Genomic DNA, 20,235 nt, shown 5'->3' with positions numbered 1-20,235 from the left:
AAAGTAGACCTGTTCTAACACCTAGGATTACTATTTTTATATATAAAACTGAAATCTTAAATTCTCCCACCAAAATTAAGAGGATTTAATGACACCACTACGGCCAGATATTCCTCTCTTTTAAGTCTTCAGACTCCAAACAGCATTATAAAATTTTATTGAGAGATTTAATGTTTGGCTTGTTTTATATTTTAAATACTGTGTTTGCTTTCTGACCTTGGGTTCACCCGAAGTAGGTGGGATATAAGTTTAAAAATAAAAAAGGAGTTTCTAGTAGCCCTATCCTAAATCCTGCAGCATTTGCAAATCAGTGTCAGGATGAGGCTTCACAAATGGTTACATCAGTCCAGCATCACAAGCTATGGATGTTACACAATCCATGTAGGGATATTATACACAGCTAGAGAAGCTCAAGGGCCTCAGAGTGTGTATGGGCCACGAAAACACAGGAAGTTGCACTCATTATAATCCCAGATTATGAACTCCACAATCATAAAAGCACAAGAATGAGACTACTCTGGAAACTGATGACTCTGTACGTCATACGACATGTTATACAACAATCTAATAATAATAGTAGTAGTAGTTAGTTGTTATTTTACTGCTCTTCCGCCTTGTCTGCCCCAAGCATTGGCAGGAGAAAATAGAAAAGAAAGACTCTCAAGGGAGCTTCATGAAAAAAGGTGCTGTTAAAAGTATTTATTAATACTTTTGCCCACTATCAAATAGAGATTCCACATACAGAAGCACATTTCCTTAATGCACACATACATCTGAATACACAACTCCATTTGAGTTGTGATGCTCTCTGGACCACAGTGAACAGGAAAGATGAGACTTTTTACGTGGATGGGAGGACCTGCAGATCCAGAGCAGGATTGAGATCTTGATATCTAAAGATGAGGATTCAGTAAGGACTAGCACCATTAATGCTTTTGTCGGTAGTGCAATTGTCACATTTCTAAACATAACACAGCTAGTGATTTTCACAGTATACAGTGTTAGTTTAAACAGAAATCAACATACAAGGCACTGCTAATGCCTTTCCCTAGTTACCTCATTTACTGCCCAATGCTAGCCATGTCTACTCACAAGTAAGTCCTATTGAATTTGATGGGGCTTACTCTCAGGTAAGTGGAGTTTGGAATGCAACCTACTCCCAAGTATCAAGTCCAGTAAGAGTTTTCAAGTCTAGCAATACAAGACCCAAACTTTCAGATTCTCTCTCACATAGAAGGTTTCATTCCAAAATAGTAAATAGCAATAATTCAGTTTCAATGCATAACTGAGTACTGTATCTGTAACAACACACACATGCCAATAAAAGCCCAAGAGACTTTATCTGCTGTGTGTGTCCCTTTAAGAAACATCCCCCCCCCTTTGCTGTTCCTGTAACAGTGCCATAAATCTCTTTATAAATCAATGGACCTACAAAATCTAGGAAATAATTTCTGTTCAGATTTGTGCCTTGTAGTACTTTATGGACAGTGTAATGTTTTCCAAGTTGCATAACCAGGTGATAATATATAAGCATTGCTTACACTTCAATTACATATTTAGGGAAATATTTTAGTTAAAATAACGATGTAAACTACGTTCTTCTGTTATATCATTTTCCGACAAACCACAGTATAAAACAATCTCATGTACATAAACATATTAAGTATTAAATCAGCAAAGTTTTGATCACATGACTACGCATGCACATACCATTTTAACACGAGCGCCCTGATGCAACAAATCTTTAAATCCTGAACTAATGAAGTAGCTTTAGGAAACTAGGCAGCAAGTTCTACTATTTCAAGTGCAATAAAAAATGCATTATTATATTAGAAAGATCACTGGTTTAAAGTGTGAGCACATATGCTGCATCTTGTATGTGTTTTGGGGAGGGGGGGAAATACACAGTTTAAGAGATTATTCCTTACTGTCACACACAATCCAAGCAAAACTCTGAATTATGGAAATGAGCCCCAAATCAGGTTTTTTCACAGTAAGTACAGACTACACAGCCATCTTACTGCTAAAGGGTATGGATTCACAACTACATTTTGCTACAAAACAAAAAGGGTACTTTTACCCTTCAAGGATCTCATCATAAGAGGTCTTTGCATTCTGGCCCTCCTATACACTTAAGCAGTCACATTTAACACTTCACTGTTATTGAATAACTGGGATATCGATTGTACCCTTTTGCTGTGTTGAAGCCTGAGAATTTTTAAAGTAGGGTTGCTGATCTCTGGAATTACATCTTCTACAGTTTGGGACTTTCTGCCTTCAAAATAGCTGAGCTTAACTTTCATTATCAAGGGAAAGCACCACAAAAAGCCTAGATTGCTTCCTAGACCTAGATCATCATCCAAGCAAGAGAGAGAAAGAAATCGACTTTCAAAGTATTAAAGTAGCTTTCCAGTCACACATACATTCTTCAAACACCAAAACCCTTCCAGCTGGAATTCACTAAGGACCCAGATCTCGCTTGTGCTAGGACTGTTCTTTTCCACTGTTTACTAAACTTCCCTAAAAGCAGATACGATTCAACTAAAAAGCCCACATAAAACCAACATTTCACTCGAGTCTCCTCCTTGTGATAAGTTTAGTGGACGCATTCCAGGTTTTGGTACTGCATACAAAACGAAGGCACATAAAACATGTATCAAACATACTTTTCATATTTTCAGCAGCACTAGGCATCTAAAACTATTTGCGAACACTAGGCAAATTTAACAATGAGGTACACTACTGTCTCATTAATACTTTAATGTCATTCCGCATAAAGAAAAACATAAAAGCCATTACAATGGTCAAAATAGGGTGCTAATCAATACACCAGATATTTGATCTTCCTGGATGCATCTAAAATATTTAATGCAATTAGTGCCTCCAAGCTATAAATTATATTGTCAACAAATCAGCACAGAAAAAGAATTGTGAAAGCTTGTCTAACTGCCAACAGAATTTCCTTAAAATAAAAAAGATAATACCCTTGAATCAGCTCTAAAATTCAGATAGGCCTGAAGAGCTTTCTGTTCACCTTTTGAAGTGTTATGAATTCCCAACATTCCATTTGAAAAATATGTGGCGCATGCATATATAGAGGCAGCCTCTGGAATAAGGCAATGTAACATTGCCCTCTGAATTATCTGAAATCTCCTTAGCATGCACCATCAATACAGTCTAATGTCCTTGCAGTGGTATTTGCCAACTATTTATAGAGATGGCAAAACACTATGTACCCAAGGGCAGCCATTCCAAATTTAGGATTTATTAAAAAACAAAAAAAGTTGCATGATATAAGAGCATGTCTCCAGTTACTATTTGTGTTCCCATTGCATTGTACATAATTATCCTTCCCTTTAAGCAAATTCAAGCTGCCATAAGATTTACACATCAATATAAAATCTATATTAAATTCAGAAAATGCAGTCATTAATTTTTTTAAAAAACCACGCTTGATACTTATATGTATGTATCTCAGAAAACTACAGCTAAGGGGGCTATCTTTCCTTTTTTATCAGCAAAGGGAATAAAATGCTAAGTGCTCCTGATAAGGAGTTTTAGCAGAGCTACTTTTTTTTTATTGGCCACCTTAAATCAGAATTGACATGTATAATATTTTAAAGTCACCCCGTGCAAATGAAGTGTGATCTAGGAAATGTTTTAGAAGATTTCCATATTTTACATCACTAGCAGCCATTTACAATGAAAAAATAAAGAACATACCTGCTCGCTAACTTTTGAAACATTTATTGAGGTCACTTTTCATTTCCCCAAATCAAAAACAGATACTTGCTTCTAATCGTTTAACGACTCTCCTGAGAAACACAGGTGGCTGGTATTTCATTGTTTCATAAATATTTTTATACAGTGACACCAATGAGCATTAAATAAATCCATTAAACCAAGTCCAGGGTTGTGTGTGCTTCCTTCCACCCCAACACCCCTTCGAATCTGAGTTTTACTGTTGGAGTAACACAGTATCTCTCTCTCTCTCTCTCTCTCTGCCTTCTTGTGTTTTGTTTTGGATTGTGATAAACTAATTTCCCACCAAGACTAAGTGGACTTCCTTTCTTTGAAAGTGTGAATTCTGTGAACAAAGACTACTTTCTGCCCTCTGGGAAGCAGCTCCATTAATGTGTAAAGAGGGGATGTGCAAGATCCCTTTAAAAAGGTTAAGGGGAAATAAATAATCCTAGGGTTCCTACCGAAAGGAAGTTTTCCAGGGACAATATCCGCGTTTTGTTGGAACTGCGACTTTGTCTTTTTTGGATACAATGTTTCTGCTGACTCGGGAAAATTTTCCACTTGAATGTGCAATTAACCAGCAGTGGCAGCAGCAGCAGCAGCAGCAGCTCTGGAGAAAGCAAAGAAGCAGCAAAAGAGAACATTCCTTCTTTCATCTTTAAGAGGGAAAAGAAATTAAAAAGGGAAGAAGGGGCGGGAGAGAGAAAAGCAAAAAGCAAAAACTCAAAGCTCTTAAAAGCCAGCCAAATCTCAGATCCAGCCACTTTTCCAAAGCTCGGCACTAGGGAGAGAAACTCGAGGGATAGGATCAATTTACTTTGCAAGGCCTGATCTGCTCCCAACTTATTCCTTCTTGGCGAAAAATGTGAAAAATGCCAAAGATTTGTCTGTGTGTGCGCGCGCGAAAGAGTGAGTGTGTGTGTTTGAGGGCGCGAGCGCGCGCGCGCGCCCCAGGCTGCAAAAGCAGTGACTCAGGCAACTAAATGAAAGCAGCAACAGCAAGAAGGAGCAGAGCGAGAGAGGGAGAGAGGAACGGCCGCCTGTTGCAGCTCTGCCTGAAAACCCCCCAAAGCAGCCAAAACTCCACTCAGAAACAACTCCCTCCACCTCCCGAGGCGACTTTCCGGATTTCGTTTTATTTTGCCCCCCACCCCCCTCACATTTCCCAGATCACCTGCAGAGATTGAGAAGAGAGGAGGAGGAGGAGGGGGTCGTGAAGGAACGAAAGAGGGACGATCGGCATGATTCTCCCAAGTAAATAACAGAGGACAAGCCACCCCCCCGCTCCTCTCCTTGCCACACAAAGCAACGCGAAATCTGCAGGGAAGCGCCTGCTCCCTCCAGCCCCCACGCGCCCCAACAAACAGCCAGACACAGACCCGCACAAAACTTACCTCCACTCCACTCCCCACCTTTGCAAACACCACCAGCCTTTTGCAATTCAATTGCAAACTTCTTCCAGCTTTCCCCTGGGGACTTGGCTTGCTTAATTTCCAAGCCTTGGTGTTGTTTGGTAATTTTTGGGGGGAGGTAATTTTTTTTAATTTTTTTTTTTTTTGCTTGTTGTTGCTATTATTATTGTTGTGGTTATTTGGAAAAAGAGAGAGAAATCTCAATGTGTGTGTGTGTGTGCGTGTGTGTGTGTGTGTTTGGGCTCTACAAGCTTGTTGGCTTGCGGGATTATTGCAAGCCCTTGCCAGTGCTTCGTGACTGCCCCCAGACCGGTGGCGGGCAGGGCGGGCTGGGCTTTCGAAACGGGCTTGTGCGGCGCGAGCGATGCTAAGAATGTTCGGAATGAGAAGAGGAATGAAATGAACGCGAGGAGCGGACTCTCGACAGCGGAGGCGGAGCCACGGGCCGCGACAGCCCGGGGAGGCGGAGGGGAGGAGCCACCGAGCAGCTGGTGACCTCATTGGAAAGTCCGGGGAGGAGGAAGCCGGAGAGGGATGGGGAGGAGTTTCTGGGGGGAGAGGGAGGGAGAGATCAGATCGCATGGGGAGGGGCGGGGGGAAGAGGTCACCGAGAGCCACCTGAGCATCAGCCGGAGGGCAAGAGCGCGGCGCTGAAATGGGATCCTCTGCTCACATGCCGAGGCACAATCGGGAAGGCGGAGCGTGGCCGGCTTGGCGCACCGAGAGAGGGGGAAGAGGGAAGAGGATCGTTCCAGCTGCGACTCCCATCGGAGGATACAGGCAACAGGATTGCAGCGCCCTGGGGACGGACGAGGCTGATGCAAACTTTCTAGGGCTGGGTCGCGCGCGCTTTTGGAGAGCCGGAGTTGGCGCTTTCCTCGTGAAATGGAGGAAGGAGCGTCAGGTCGTCCTTTTTAAATTTATTTTATTTTTTGCAAAATTTAGAAATACATGCACAAAGATAAACAAACAAATCACGATTCAGAGACGCTCAGTTAGACGTAAAATCGGGACAGCAACCTGGAAAAGAACTGCCGTTTTTGGTCCGAGAGGGCTAAAGCGCAGGCGACTCTGGAGCTTTGCATCGCCCTGCTCGCGGTAGTCCATATTGCGTGCCTTTCTTGTCCTTGCGACAGCATCGCACCCTTGTGGAAATGCACTCCCGAGGGAGCTGTTGTAAGTCACTTGCAATTAACTGAGTTCCACGTGGAAATGAGAGACATTAAAAATGTGCAACACACGGGGGAAATGTTTGCCACGGGCACTTTCTTAGGGGCGTAGAACAAAGAGCATATAGTGCAATTCTAAAAATGTCTACTCATAAGTAAGCACCACTGCGTTCTGCGGGACTTAATTCCAAATTTATAGGATTATGCCCTCAACCAGGACCATTATATTCTGATGCCATAGAACATGCCATGTAATGGAATAGTTTTCCCTCATATACAGTGCACACCTTTGACATTATGTTCCATCAGGAGTTAAAACGTTTTTTATTCATGCGAGCATTTACTGCAAATTAATTTTGGGCTAACTGTCCTCTGCTCATTGCTTTATTACGTAGCTTGCGGTAATTTTTTCTTGTATTTTTATTTCATTGTTGTACACCACTATGGTACTTTTTAAGTGCAAAGTGGTGTTTATTAAAAGATTTATAAAAATCAGTATCATACCAAGCAAATCAGAACAGTTGTGTTATTGCAACTTTCAGTTGCCATCCTAAAAATATTTTTTTCTCCCTGTCCCATTGCTGAAGATTTTCCCCTGTTCCATATCTGGCACAGGCTTCTAAAGCAGAGTTTATCAGTATGGCTAGAACAGTTGCCTTTTAAAAAAACCCTTCATAAATATCTAAAACTTAGAAATGTTGTATTTATTTATTTATTTTATTTATTTGTTTTGTATTCTGCCCTTCATTCGAAGATCACATGGTGGTTCACAACATAAACATTCAAAATGAGAACACAAAACACATAATAAAGCAAAAGCAAACCAATAACTCTACCCCCAAACACATTTAAAAGGCCATAGAACGTTAATCAGTCAGTGTTAAATAGAATGGATATCCCTTATACTTGTTACAGAATAGTGACAAGCCAAACATCCAGAGCAGCGTTTCTGCTAGGATAGATGTTTATGGGAGAAATGGAAAGGGAATAAGGAGGCAAGATAAGACATGCCTCTCCACCAAAACAATTAATATAGGAAGCATGCAGTCAGTACACGTGCCCAATGTCATCTTGGAAACGATTCCTTAAGAAGTCTCCCAGTATGGGAGGCTGCTAGGGTAGACGGTCAGTTTAATTCAAGATAGTTTCTTATAGAGAATTACTTAGGAAAGTTATTCTAACTTTCATTGCTCTGATCCAGTCTCCTCTTTCAACCTCCCTTCTGTTCCCCATCCATTGTGCTTTCAACTTCTCACTTAGGCTGCATCCTGTAAATGATGTTGTCTCTTCCTCATCACTTTAGCCTGTCCCTTCTTGGATTTTTGTCCATAGATCTGCTCTTCTTGGCTTCCCCTTGGTAGAGTACCTCCTGGTGCAGCTGGATTTGTCATGACAGCTGTGAAAGAACATATAAGTTCAATGTTACAAGCACAATAGAAAAAGAAGCTCGCCACTCTGAAGTGTCTGCAGCTATTTTCTCCTTCCAATAACCCCCAAATTCCAGACTTCTGTTTCCCCATCCACAAATACAATTCTCCTGCGGTGCTGACAAAACCAGATCTTTGTTGTTTAACAAAAGTTCATCAATTGTACAAAGAAAGTAGCAAACTCAGAACATGATTAAAACAAAACAGTTCAATGTTGCAACAGCCAACATTCCACGCTGCAACCATAATAATAGAACTGTAGGGCACTACAGAAATGGTACCATTAACTCAACCCTTTAACACAAAAGTAGCATCCCCCTCTCCACTTTCATTGTTCTGAATCGTACACCTTCAGTGACGTCCAGTATTTAACCATTTCATACTTACACTGGTGTGCTGCACCACACTACAGGATTTCTGGTTTATGTGGTACAAAGTGCCTTGTAATCTGCTTCCTAATTCTTTGCAACAGCAGCAGATGCAGCCTAAAAGAAGTTGGGAGACAAGGGAAACGTAAGAAGCAGGTGGAGCACGTGCAGACAGGCCACATGCAGCCTGCCAAGCCCCAGGAAGTCCAACCCACTTTCCCCCACTTTAGCGATTTTAGCTGCATCAGAATTACGAGGTGCAGGGGCAAATGTTACATTATGAGTGAGAGGGAAAGTGTGTGAATGAAAGAGTGTTGCATGAGTGTGTGGTTGTTGAATGTGTGTTTCATTACACGTGCCCACCACTACCACCCACACCCACTGGCATGTGGCCCACTAAGGTGGGGCACTCTCATGTGACCCCCCCCCCCAGGTGCAAAGAAGATGCCAACTCCTGACATAGAAGAAAACACAGAATAGAACCATTCCAAAATACACTAGATGGGAAATACTTTTGCTAGTGTTGTCCACCCTGTATGATAATTCTGTTGGTGATCCTTGATCTCTCAGCTTCTTTTGAAATAATCAACAATTAGTCCTACTTGGATGGCCATCTTGGGGGATGCTGCTCTGCCCCATGGGTTCTCCAATGTGGGGTGCCATAAGGATCTGTTTTATCCCATATACATCTACATTAAACTGCTGAGTGGAGCCGTTTGGAGATTGGGATTGTGTTTTCAGCAAATGCAACTCTATTTCTCCATTGGCAAGTGTGATAGTAGATGTGCTAGACCAGTGTCTGGCCCTGTTGATGGACTGGATGAGAGCCAATAAACCAAAGCTCAGTCCAGATAAGGCATTGTACATAGGTGCTTCCTTTGATCAGACAGCTGGGGTTCAACCTGTTCTGGATACGGTCATACTCCCCCTAAAGGAACAGGTCACATTTGGGGGTACTTTTTGATCCATTACTGTCACTGGAACCCTATGTGGACAGGTATAGCCTCGATTCTATTGTCTGCACTCTGGTAACTTTCAGGTCAGATTACTGCAATGCATGAGGCTGCCTTTGAAAAGGGTTTGGAAACTGCAGCTTTTGCAGTGGCCAGATTGTGGCAGGAAGTAGGTTTGATCATATAACACCAATTCTGGCCCAACTGCATTGACTGCCAATTAAGTTTCCATGCTCAATTCAAAGTGCTGATTTCAACCTATAAAGGCCGATGTGGCTCAGGACCCCAGTACCTTAGGCATTGCCTCTCCACACATGAACCCACCCAGACACTTCATTTATCATCTAAGGCCCTTTGTGTGCCCCCTCTGAGGGAGGTGGAGAGGGTGGCCCTATGAGATAGGATCTTTTCAGTTGTGGCTCCAAGACCACAGAATGCTGTCCCCAGAGAGATGCTTCCATTGCTATCAACCTTGAGGCACCAGGTGAAGATGTTCTTATTCACCTGGGCATTTTTGCTCTTAATTGGTGTTCATCTTTTATGTGGTGTCATGAACTGGCAGGACAATGGGGAGGAGGAAGAGGATTCTGGGGGGTGGAGTACAGCCAGGACTGGGACACACCAGGACAAGCAGGGGATGGGGAAGGAAGTACTCACAGGGTGATGGAGGATGGTGATGGGATGAGGGTCAATGCACAAGAACCAGAGCATCAGGACCCTTCACCAGAGCCAGAGGGGCCCCCATCTCCATGAACATGGTGGACTCTGAGGAGTGGAGAGCAGTGGAAGGGGTGCTCTAGGGGGTTGAGGCAGGCAAGGGTCCACAGCTCAGTTCCCTTGTCTAGGTGAGGCTTGCTAGCTTTGGGAGAAGGTGTATGATACCTCAGTTGGAGTAGGCTTCGAACAGGTGAGGGTCACATGCCTCATCAAGCTCAGATGCTGCAATCAGCATGCAAATTCCAAAGGGAAGCAGAGCAGAGGTGCTGTGTCTGCTCATCTGCCAATTGTTAAGTGTGCATGCAGGAGCCAGGCCCTGTGACCAATAGGAATTTGCAGGACTGGGGCCTTCCTAAGTTTGTTCTGAAGAGGCAAGGTGCGGCCTCACAGGTGAGGCCGATTGGTAACTCACTGCACCTGGTGTCAAGAGCTGGGAAGGGATATAAGGTCAGCATTTCCCTTTGGCTTTTTGCCATAGCAACACGCTTCCTGCCTTGCTGTGTTTGGCTTCTTGCTTCCTGATCCTTAAACCTCGGCTTTGTGACTCCTTGCTTCCTGACCCTCAGACTCTTGGCTTCCTGGCTTCTGGACTCTCGTTCCTGCTCCCACCCCGCCATCTTGCCCCCGGTCCTGATGTCCCCTGCTGGGACTTCAATCGCCCGTGAACCGGACTGTGACACCAATGTTGATGGACCTAAGCTTGGAAGCTCTATGGGACAGTGCTTTGGGTTTGACTCTGGACTGTATCTTGGACTTCAGACTTGGCTACTTGGATTGACCCTGGACTGTGTTTCCTGTTTCCTTTGCTTGTGTGGACTGACCCTTAGACTTTGAACTTTGGACTTGCTGGCAGGTAGGCCAGGGGTTCAGGATAGGGTGGGAGACTTTGTCCTTTTTATATTTTTGCATGCTGAGCACTTTTAGTTAACTATGTTAACTATATTTCAAATTCATTACTGAATGCTTCTTTTAAAAAATTGTTTTGAGACTATTTTGTAGTAAACAATAAAGATAAATACAAAGAATTATTAAAACCAACTAAAATATTCAAAATATTTTCAAAACACTTTCAAGTTCTCCAGAGTTCTTCATCAGACTAGAATGTTTTTCAAAGCAGGAAGTTGATAAGGGATTGGCGGGGAGGGGCGGGGACTTGAATCACTGTTGTAGCTAGACCAGTTAGATGAACTGTAGGATGAAAATCACAATTCAGTGTATCTTGACTCTACTAAGGATCAGCCCTTGGGTTTTTTGTTGCCCCCAACAATTCTAGGTGTAACCTAGTAGTTCCGTGAGGCTTAATAATTATTTATAAGAAGAACTTGGATTGTCCCTAATTTTCTCTTGGGGATGAACTGGTCTCAAGCAAAGTTTGGCAACACAAGCCTCTGACTTATGGAAAGCCAAATTAGCCTTGGCTACAAAAGATGGATTGATGTGGAATGCAAGCCTGTCTTCATCAGAAGAAATGCAGTCCTTTTCCTACTAATAAAGCTCCTGTATCCCCTACCTTCTTGATGGAAGGATTCAATGAGGGAGGGTCCATGGCAGCTTTCAGGACTAAAGAAAAGTCTCAAGTCCAGCAGTATAGTGAATACATGTATTATATTTAAAATATATTTATTTGGCATTTGCTCCTAATAAAATGTTTGATGTAAGGGTGGTGGTGGGGAATAAGAATAGTCTAATTCTAAACTGCCCCAAATGTGACTGAGTAGTCTGAGAGGCAAGTGAACAAGGAGTCTTCCATGAATTTCTGCAGCAGAGAACCTGCTGTGTCGGGGTCCCAACTAGAGAAAATCTCCCTCTCCTAGCTAGCTAAGAGTGGGTGGGTGATGGGGAACATCTGAAGGAAAAAGTGGTGGAGATTGAGAGCAGCAGAGAAGCCTTGCTTTTCTTGAAGGCAGAACCAGAGCTACATGGATGGAGACTTCTCATAAGAGGTACCACACTTTCTGCCCTTGCCTTGAGTGGGTGGCTGGGTGGTTTAACCCTTTACTGAATGCTCTCCCTCCAGGCATGTGACTGAGAATGGGTCTACTATTCAAGGGGTGGGTCTTTCCGTAACGGACTAACTGCACATTATGGAAAATATGTATGGAAACCCCAAGCCATTATTGAAATCTCCAGAAGAGATTATGTAGTGCAGAGAAACAGCAAGGTGAAGAGAGTTTTTGCATACTTCCCTTCTCCATTTTCCCCTCTGCTTCATCTTGCTCTCTGCTAAGCCCCTTCCCCTCCCTACACACGACTTCAACTTCAAGTTTCTACATGTTTGGAAACCCACAAGGGGGAAAATATACAAGGTGTGATTTGGATAGGAAAAGCAGCAAAGAATTAGAGGCTCCCTTGCCCACAGTACTTCTTTGCTTTCTAAGCTCCCTCCCACAGTGGCTTTTCTAAAATGAAAAATGGTGTCAGGTCTTTGTAAGCACTTGATGTGAAATAGGCTAATGTATAGTTGCATGCATGCCATACATCAGGCATAGGCAAACTCGGCCCTCCAGATGTTTTGGGACTACAACTCCCATCCTCCCTGACCACTGGTCCTGTTAGCTAGGGGTGATGGGAGTTGTAGTCCCAAAAGATCTGGAGGGCCAAGTTTGCCTATGCCTGCCATACATTTAAAACACGTGGGCTCCCACAAAAAAATCCTGGGAATTGTAGTTTATTGAGTATGGGGAGCCATAGCTCTTTGGGGTAAACTGCACTTCCCAGAATGATGGGTGTGGGGAGTCATGTGTTTCAAATGTATGTAAGTGGCATGCAAACACACAGATTAGATTGGAGGTATAGCTTATATTGGTCAGAGCTTTAGCCACCATCTGACAAGAAACTCACTTTTTTAATTTACTTGGAAGGAAGCCAAATTGATTGCAATAGCCTTACATCCAAGTAGGCATGTTTAGAATCACATCATCTCCTTCCGTGTCTGGAAAAGGGAAGAATCTGGTGGCTGTAAGCTATTTGAGATAGGTTCTGACTAACAGAGTTATTCCCTGACAGAGATTTCTGGCAATTGGTGTAGAGCTATTGTTAGCCCCCGCTAAGGACAAAATTGGCAGTGGTGCTTGGCACAGCAGAATTAACCACCCTCACCCAATATTGGTTGATGCTGGTCTCTGCTACTCATCCTGACATATGTTGTTCTCTGTGTGTAATTAAAGGGCACAGATAGTCATCCTGAGTAAGATTAGATTGTTAGCAGGACAATTTCCTTTGTATATAACCACTTCTGAATTAGATAACTTTTGTTGTTGTTGTTTAAAAATGGCATTCTTAGGGCCAAGCTAGACAAAATAAGTGACCAGTCTCCAGTTTTAAACTGAAATGTACTATGGAGAGATGACTATAAATTTTATTGGAGCAGTGAGTGAGGGTGGGTTTCCAAATCATGCTTTCCAAATCATGAGGGGAAAGATAAGGTGTTTACCATATAGTTTTCCTTGAGGGCAAAACCTGTGAGAAAAAAATCAGACCTGCCTGGTACTCTGATATCACACGCACGCACGCGCACACACACACACACTTCTTTAAAAAGAGGGTTGTGGAGAAAGCAGACTATCCTTAAATTTCATCTAGTTTGGCCTTAAATTGTGTTTTATGTGAAAGAATTGTATAAACACCAAGTTAAAATATTTATATTTCCAGTTGCAGTTTGATTTATCCCAATATATCAAATTGTCCCCATGTTGGGGAGCACCAAATTTGCAGGAGAAAAGCATCCAGATTGGTGTTGTTTGTGGGCAACATCATGTGGACTATGCAAATTTTATGAGAATACAAACAGCTGCAAACACACAATAAGCTCTGGTGAGGACAAGCCCTTTCTACTTTGTACAACATCTAGCCTGATTCAGAGTCCTGGATAACTTGAAAGTACACACACTGTTTTGCAACATTCTGGTTGAGCTTAATAAAAATATTGTTCAGCTGTGTACTGATACAAAGTTTAACTTTTCTTGCCTGTTCTTTTTTGCAGTGCTTGCTTTATGTTGCTTCTGAGCTTCAGAAAGTGAGCAACTCTACCAAGCCCACTTGCACTAACTCAGAATAAACCTCAGACAGGAACAAAATGAGTGAGACGATGCTAAAGCATCTCAGTAGAAATCAATTTGATTCACTTCTGGTCTGAATATGGCACTGTGAACATCGCGTCCCCTCTCCTGCCTCTTCTAAATATATGGTATTCTGGACAACAGTATTACCAGATTAAGCAAGCAAAAAACTTCACTAATCAGGTAATTATTTTCTTTGTTCTTTTACTTTAACCTAAAGATGGCCAAGCCTAATAATTTAAATAACAGCAAGTGAACTTTTTATTGAAAACACCACGATTAAATGCTTGAGCAAAGGTGTTCCATGCTGTGGGTTCCAATTAAATCTCATTTGCTATGTACAGATAAATTGGGTTTGAAAAGTTGTCTTAGCAGGCAACCTAAGTTACTTATCAAGCACCATCCATTCACATGGAATGATGATGACGATGGGAATGTGTGTGTGTGTGTGTGTGTGTGTATGCTTAAATGCTCTGCTAAGTATCTAGAGTTCCTTTTCGTGCAGTTGCCTGCTGTTAAACATGAGATGTTCCTCCTGTACAGAAGATTGAAACCACTGTATTGTGTCAGTAGTGGCAGAACTTAATATGTTAAGAAAACAGACCCAGAGTTAGGAGGGGATAACATTTGGGAACTGATTCAGCAGAAGAATAAGGACAAAGACACAGAGCAGAGGAGGATAAACAGACATGGCCAGTAAAAAACGGTGAGTTATATTCCGCCAGAGTGACCAATTGAAAGAAATGGCTCTGACAGCATAACTCACCTGTTGGGGGAAGGAAGCACATGGACTTGATGCTACCTGAATACTGGCGGTGGTTCAGAAAATTAGTCTGCACGTAGAAGAGTGTTTCTGTGTTAGATTTAGGTGATACTGTTCAGAAAGTTCGCAATATGTTTACCATTCTGCTCCATAAATTTGAGGAAGGATTAGGTGGTTAGATTTGATCCTGACAAAAACTAACTGAACCGGACAAACTAGATACTTAAGATTTGTAAATGATTGTGCACTGCAAATCTGATATAGTAAGAAAATTAGTGACAATAGCACAGAGGGTTTATATTTCATTTAATCTAGAAGGTGGATTAGAAAATAGCAACCATGTTGGAAAAACTGGGAGGAAAACTGCTGTGCTGCCTGCTATTATGGAGACAGGCAGCGCTGGAGCCATGAAGCTGAGGTAAACAAATAAAGGCTTTCTCTAACCCTGAGTGTAAATACAGTTCAGCAGTGGCACAAAATGCCAAGGAAGTTGTGGGTTGTCCTTCTGTTTGGGTTTCTAAGAACTAATTCAGATAAGACAGAAGCCTCTGAAACTGATTCCATATATTACCAGTCCCGAAATATTTATAATGACCACCATGCTTATAAATTGCTTGCCACATGGACTGGTCCAAGTATGTGGAGAGCCTCCATGTCAGTACACATATATCTGTGTTGACACCCTCCATGCAGTCAGAGCTCTAAGGCAAGCAGCTTATAGATATTAAGCTCCTGCATGGGATCGTTTTGGGAAATGTCACCGAGAAAGCCTTAATGGGCCTAGAGTAGGCAGTGGGTGATCATCTGCCCTTTAAGTCTAACACATCCTGCTATGGGAGGATTTTTAATCTAAGCCCTAGATCTGACTTTGTGTATAAAAAGTAGCCTCAAGTTATCCCTAATTTTGTGGGTGTAATTTTTGTGCTCATAAATTATTGCATCCAGTGTAAACCACAGGTACTGCCAGTGGTTTCTGATGTCTAACAGCTTGTTAATTCACTCAGCAAATTACTGTTCAATTCATTGTGGTTACAGAATTACAGGCTCAATTTATTAGAGGTCACTGCTGAAAATCAGGTGCTAAATGAGCTTTGGATGGGAGCATTTTAATTTAATTAAATGTCCAGTGGAACGGAGCCATTTCAGAATCCTCATTGCTGATTACTGCTTTGCTCAGGTTATCCTGGGTGCCTGTGCACTTTGCTTCAATACTAGCATTTCCTCTTCAGCTTCTACAGTTGGAAGAAGTTAGATTTATTAATAACCATGACCGTAGGTACATGGTCATACATAAATTTAGTAGAATTTGTTTGTTCCTGTTCTTCCTTCTAAGCACTTGGTGTGGTATGCTTCGACTGATGCCATTTTATCCTTGGAAAAAATGCCTGTAACACAGTGAAGTTGAGACTTACTCAGTGGCCAGAGGTCAATCAGTGATTTTAATCGGCTTGACAGGGGAACTGAAGAACCCAGGTCTCCTGGTCTAATTACAACACTACCCACTGAACCATACTGACTCTGCTTATGAGTCACCTTTAAACCTAATATAAATGCTAAACAAATATCATATTTGCTACTCTGAGTAAGCAGTCTGAGTAGTTCAAACTAAGCAAGAGCACAGGACCAGCCCTACTATTGGACAGATTGAGGCAGCTGTCCCAGGCAGAATGTGCTGGGGAAACAGAGCAGTGATGAGTTGCTGGAGGACAGAGCTGTGTGTACTACACAGCCTGCCCTGCACACATTAAGCTAGCCAGCTACCCTCAGGTGTAGTGGATGATGCTCTCTCATCACCAACACAATTAAGAAGGTTAAGTCCTACTCTACCTCACTAAATGATGAGTGCCACAGCAGAGGTTACCGTAAGTACCAAAGGCCTGGGTAAATACCATAGTCATGTCTTAGCCTGGCGTTTGAGTAAAATTCAGTTGCTAGCCTGGTTGACCTCATTATGAGCAATCTTGCAGCATACCATCTTTTGTCCTTTGCCTCAAGCAACAAAACATCTTAGGCCAACCCTGAATGGGCATATGACTGTATAATATAATAGGATTTTGCTATTATTTTGCTACTATCCCACCCCCCCAATATTACCTTTCCCAATTCCTCTTTCAGCTCTCTGTGCTTTTCAATGGTCAGGTTAATTTGGGTCCACCTTTGCCCATTTCCCTTGGGAAAGTGGCGTGTGCCTCTTCGTTTTCTGACTATCTCTCTGCAGAGAGTGGCTAATTCAGAGGGTGGGGGAGAGGAGTGATCAGAGGGGCAGCACCCACAGCACTTGCTCAAAAGTCCCAATGTGTCCAAAGGCCTAAACAGTTAGCAGCCCCTGTAGAAGTAGATGGCAATTAACATGATGCATATTTTGGCTGCAAGTGTGCAACAGCAGTGCAGGAAGACCTACTAATTGTTTTCTTACAAAGATGCATTTGTGAAACATGACTTATTGCAATGTTTAATTGTACAGCAAATAACAATTAATATGTAATTTTCTAGGAATGGGTTTTAACTTGCTTGGTTTCCATAAAGGCTGCCCCATAAATTCAGGTTATAAATCCCTCCAAGGTAACAGATGTTTGTTAAATGTGCCAGCTTGATTTGTACAGTAAAAATGGCTTTTAGAAATGTTTAAGCAAGCTGCTTACTCACTCTCATCTTTCTCTCCTCTGCTTTTGACACCCCCACCCCCTTCCCCGGTTTCCACCCTCTGCACTCCACTCAGCTCAGAAATCTCTGATGACTTTCTCATTGCAACATCGAAAGGTCTCAATTTAGTCCTCATTCTTCTTCTCCTTTAAACTTTATTTCATGCAACTGCTTGACTCCCTTTATGGCCTTTGTTATCCTTTGTTTAGCTGGTTCTCCTACCTGTCCAGTTTTTCCATAGGTGGAAGCTCTTCCACTGCTTTCCCTCTCTCTTCTTTGCTGGACTGATCTTCTTTCTTTCTAATCTTCACACTGTCTCTGGGTGTCCTTATTAAACCCCATGGCTTTCAGACTTTCAGTACCACCTCTATGCAGATGACCCAGCTCTATCTCTCTACCTTTGAATTGTTGCCTCCTGAATTGGAGATGTCATATTGCCTTCCCCCCAATATGATATCTCCATCTCCATCTCTGTTGTCTCTGCTTGGATGCTGTTCTGCCATCTCAAACTCAATATGTCTGTGAATGAATTTCTCATGTTTTCTCCCAAGCCCTCTTATCCCTGTCCACTTTCTTTATCCATTGACAGTGATAATAACCATGTTGTTGAACAAGCATATTACCTTGGTTTTTATCATTTATCCCTTGTTCCTTTATTTTCCACATTCAGTCTGTTGCAAATTTATGTTGTTTCTCCTACATTTCAAAAACTAAAACCCCTCCTTTCTGTCCTCTTAGCAAAACCTCTCATTCATCTGACCTGGTTATATCTCACCTCTTCTGTAGCAATCTTCTCTCTCATCTTGCATTGTCTCACCTTGGTCCCACACATCCATCCAGCATTCTGCTGCCAAAATCATTCACATCCCTCATCACTCTGTTCATGTGGTATCACTTCAAAAATACTTACACTGGCTTCCTGTCTGCTTCCAAATCCTGCACAAAGACTTAATCTTTACCTTCAAACCCCTCCCCCTAGTTTTGGCTCTGCCTTCTTAGTATATAATAAAATTGCAAGGCTGTCAGCATGATGCAGTTCATACGGCTGCCAAGAGGTGCAACATTAGAACAGAACAGCAAGTAGGTGCTGTGGACAAGCCTAACAGGCAGGTGGGTGACAGGGCAAAGCAAGTGGGTTGCATGGGTAGCAGGTGGCTCAGGTGAGCCACAAAGGAACAGGCAGGATAGGCCAGGGCAGCTACCCAAGAAATGTCCTAAGGCTGCTACACCTTAATTGAAAGGTATCATGTTTGGGTTGGCACTGGCTGATTTGAAAGTTCTGTTCATGATGAAGGCTTTAAAACATTTGAAAGGCTCCAGGTTGTGGAAGACTAATTAGGTGGGGAAGGGATTGCCAAAGACCTGCACAAGATTCTCCCTTATGGTACAGTGGTACCTCGGGTTAAGTACTTAATTTGTTCCGGAGGTCCGTTCTTAACCTGAATCTGTTCTTAACCTGAAGCACCACTTTAGCTAATGGGGCCTCCTGCTGCTGCCGCGCTACTGGAGCACAATTTCTGTTCTCATCCTGAAGCAAAGTTCTTAACCTGAAGCACTATTTCTGGGTTAGCAGAGTCTGTAACCTGAAGCGTATGTAACCCGAGGTACCACTGTACAAGGTTTTTGATTCATTTACTGTAAGGAAAGAAGGAGAGGGTTTTCTGACAGCACTGTGACCTCATGCTCATGCTCTGCTCCTTTCCCTGAGGACAGCAGTGGGGAACGTGTGGCCTTCCAGCTGTTGTTGCATTGCTGGCTAGATGGGATTTAAAGTCCAGCAATACCTGGAGGGCCACAGGTTCCCTACCCCTTACTTAGGAAGGGCTCCTGGAAATGATGAAATCAGAATCTGAGTGTATGCATAAAGAGAGCGGGAGCAAAAAGAGATCAAATATGGGGTGGAGAACAAGAGGGTCCTGAGATTGTCCTGAGCTCACAAAACAGACTGTAGCCAGAAACACTTTGGCATTCAAAGCAATCCTGAATTTTCATGATGGGCCCCTGTAGTGGCAATTAGCTTTCTGTTGTATAATATAATGGTTATTTTTATACCGAGAGGTACTTGAGGAAGACTTGCTTCATGATCTGAAGTGAAATTGAAAATAGTTAAAGCAAAATTAAACAGCATGTTCACAATATCCTGTATGTTGTTTGGATTATTTATTTAAATTTTTTTTAAAAAAAATTCCCCTGGCATGTTTTCCTTCTAAAATCCCTAGAATAATGTTGGGGTAGAATGTTCCACCCTCACATGTTTCTTTTTCCCCCAAATGCCTCTTCAAGCTGGTATTTGGTGACCTATTGCACCACCAGTGCCATCTGTTCGAGAGTGACATTTTCATAGATTTTGGCATGTGATAATATAGAGCATAGACCTTGTTCAGTAGCTGCAACTGCTTAGTGACAGCAGGAACAGAGATTGCTCCCATGAAAGGGTGCAGGGAAATTAAAATTGTTTGGCAAATCCTTGTAGGGCACTCTCCCGCCTCTTGCTTACGCCTATCTGAATTTGATATAGGTGACACCTTGCAAGTCCATTTCAAAGTGATTGCCAACCATTGTGAGTCTGCTTTGATTAGGAGATGTGACACCAAGTTAGGGACACCTAGAGACGGAAAGCTGAAGCCTTATGACCCTATCCTGCCCGTGTTTTGCTCTCCAGATGTTCTTTAGAAAGGAGTCTTGTTTATTGAGGGCCCAAAGCTGTAATTCTCCAGGGTTTATTCTGTTTTATTTTGTCACTCTAGTCAAGCTCTCAAACAGGGACAGGCTTAAAATCTCCCTTTCTCTGTCTTAGCAGAAGGCTTAAAAAAACCAAAACCCCAGCCACTTTGCTAAGCTCCTGCAGGACTGACAAACACGTTTTAAAATAAGTCCTCCCAATCTAACCACCCATGGAGCAAAAGTGGTTTCCTTTAAATAATAATAATAATAATTTTACAAACAAGAGAATGCTTTGTGTCTGGTGCTGCTCACTCACA

General features: G+C 42.5%; 1 protein-coding gene across 37 annotated transcripts in view; it reads right to left on the bottom strand.

The window, feature by feature from the left end:
- Window positions 1–5,590, bottom strand: part of TEAD1 (TEA domain transcription factor 1) — a 173,117-nt gene extending 167,527 nt beyond the window's left edge. For 7 of the 37 annotated variants that reach the window (XM_083599376.1, XM_083599401.1, XM_083599396.1 and 4 more), the window contains exon 1: window positions 3,724–3,958. The gene's annotated coding sequence lies outside the window, so the exon portion shown is untranslated. Of the gene's footprint in view, window positions 1–3,034; window positions 3,183–3,723; window positions 4,852–4,918; window positions 5,050–5,138 lie in introns of those variants that run through there. The other 30 variants (XM_083599374.1, XM_083599388.1, XM_083599380.1 and 27 more) reach the window with 19 other exon arrangements.
- Between the last annotated feature and the right edge of the window lie 14,645 nt (window positions 5,591–20,235).

The sequence above is a fragment of the Podarcis filfolensis genome, assembly GCF_964270895.1.
Source record: "Podarcis filfolensis genome assembly, chromosome: 1".
In the NCBI taxonomy this organism is placed as follows: domain Eukaryota; kingdom Metazoa; phylum Chordata; class Lepidosauria; order Squamata; family Lacertidae; genus Podarcis; species Podarcis filfolensis.
The sequence above is the reverse complement of the archived record's forward strand: the minus strand, read 5'-3'. Positions and strand labels throughout refer to the sequence as shown.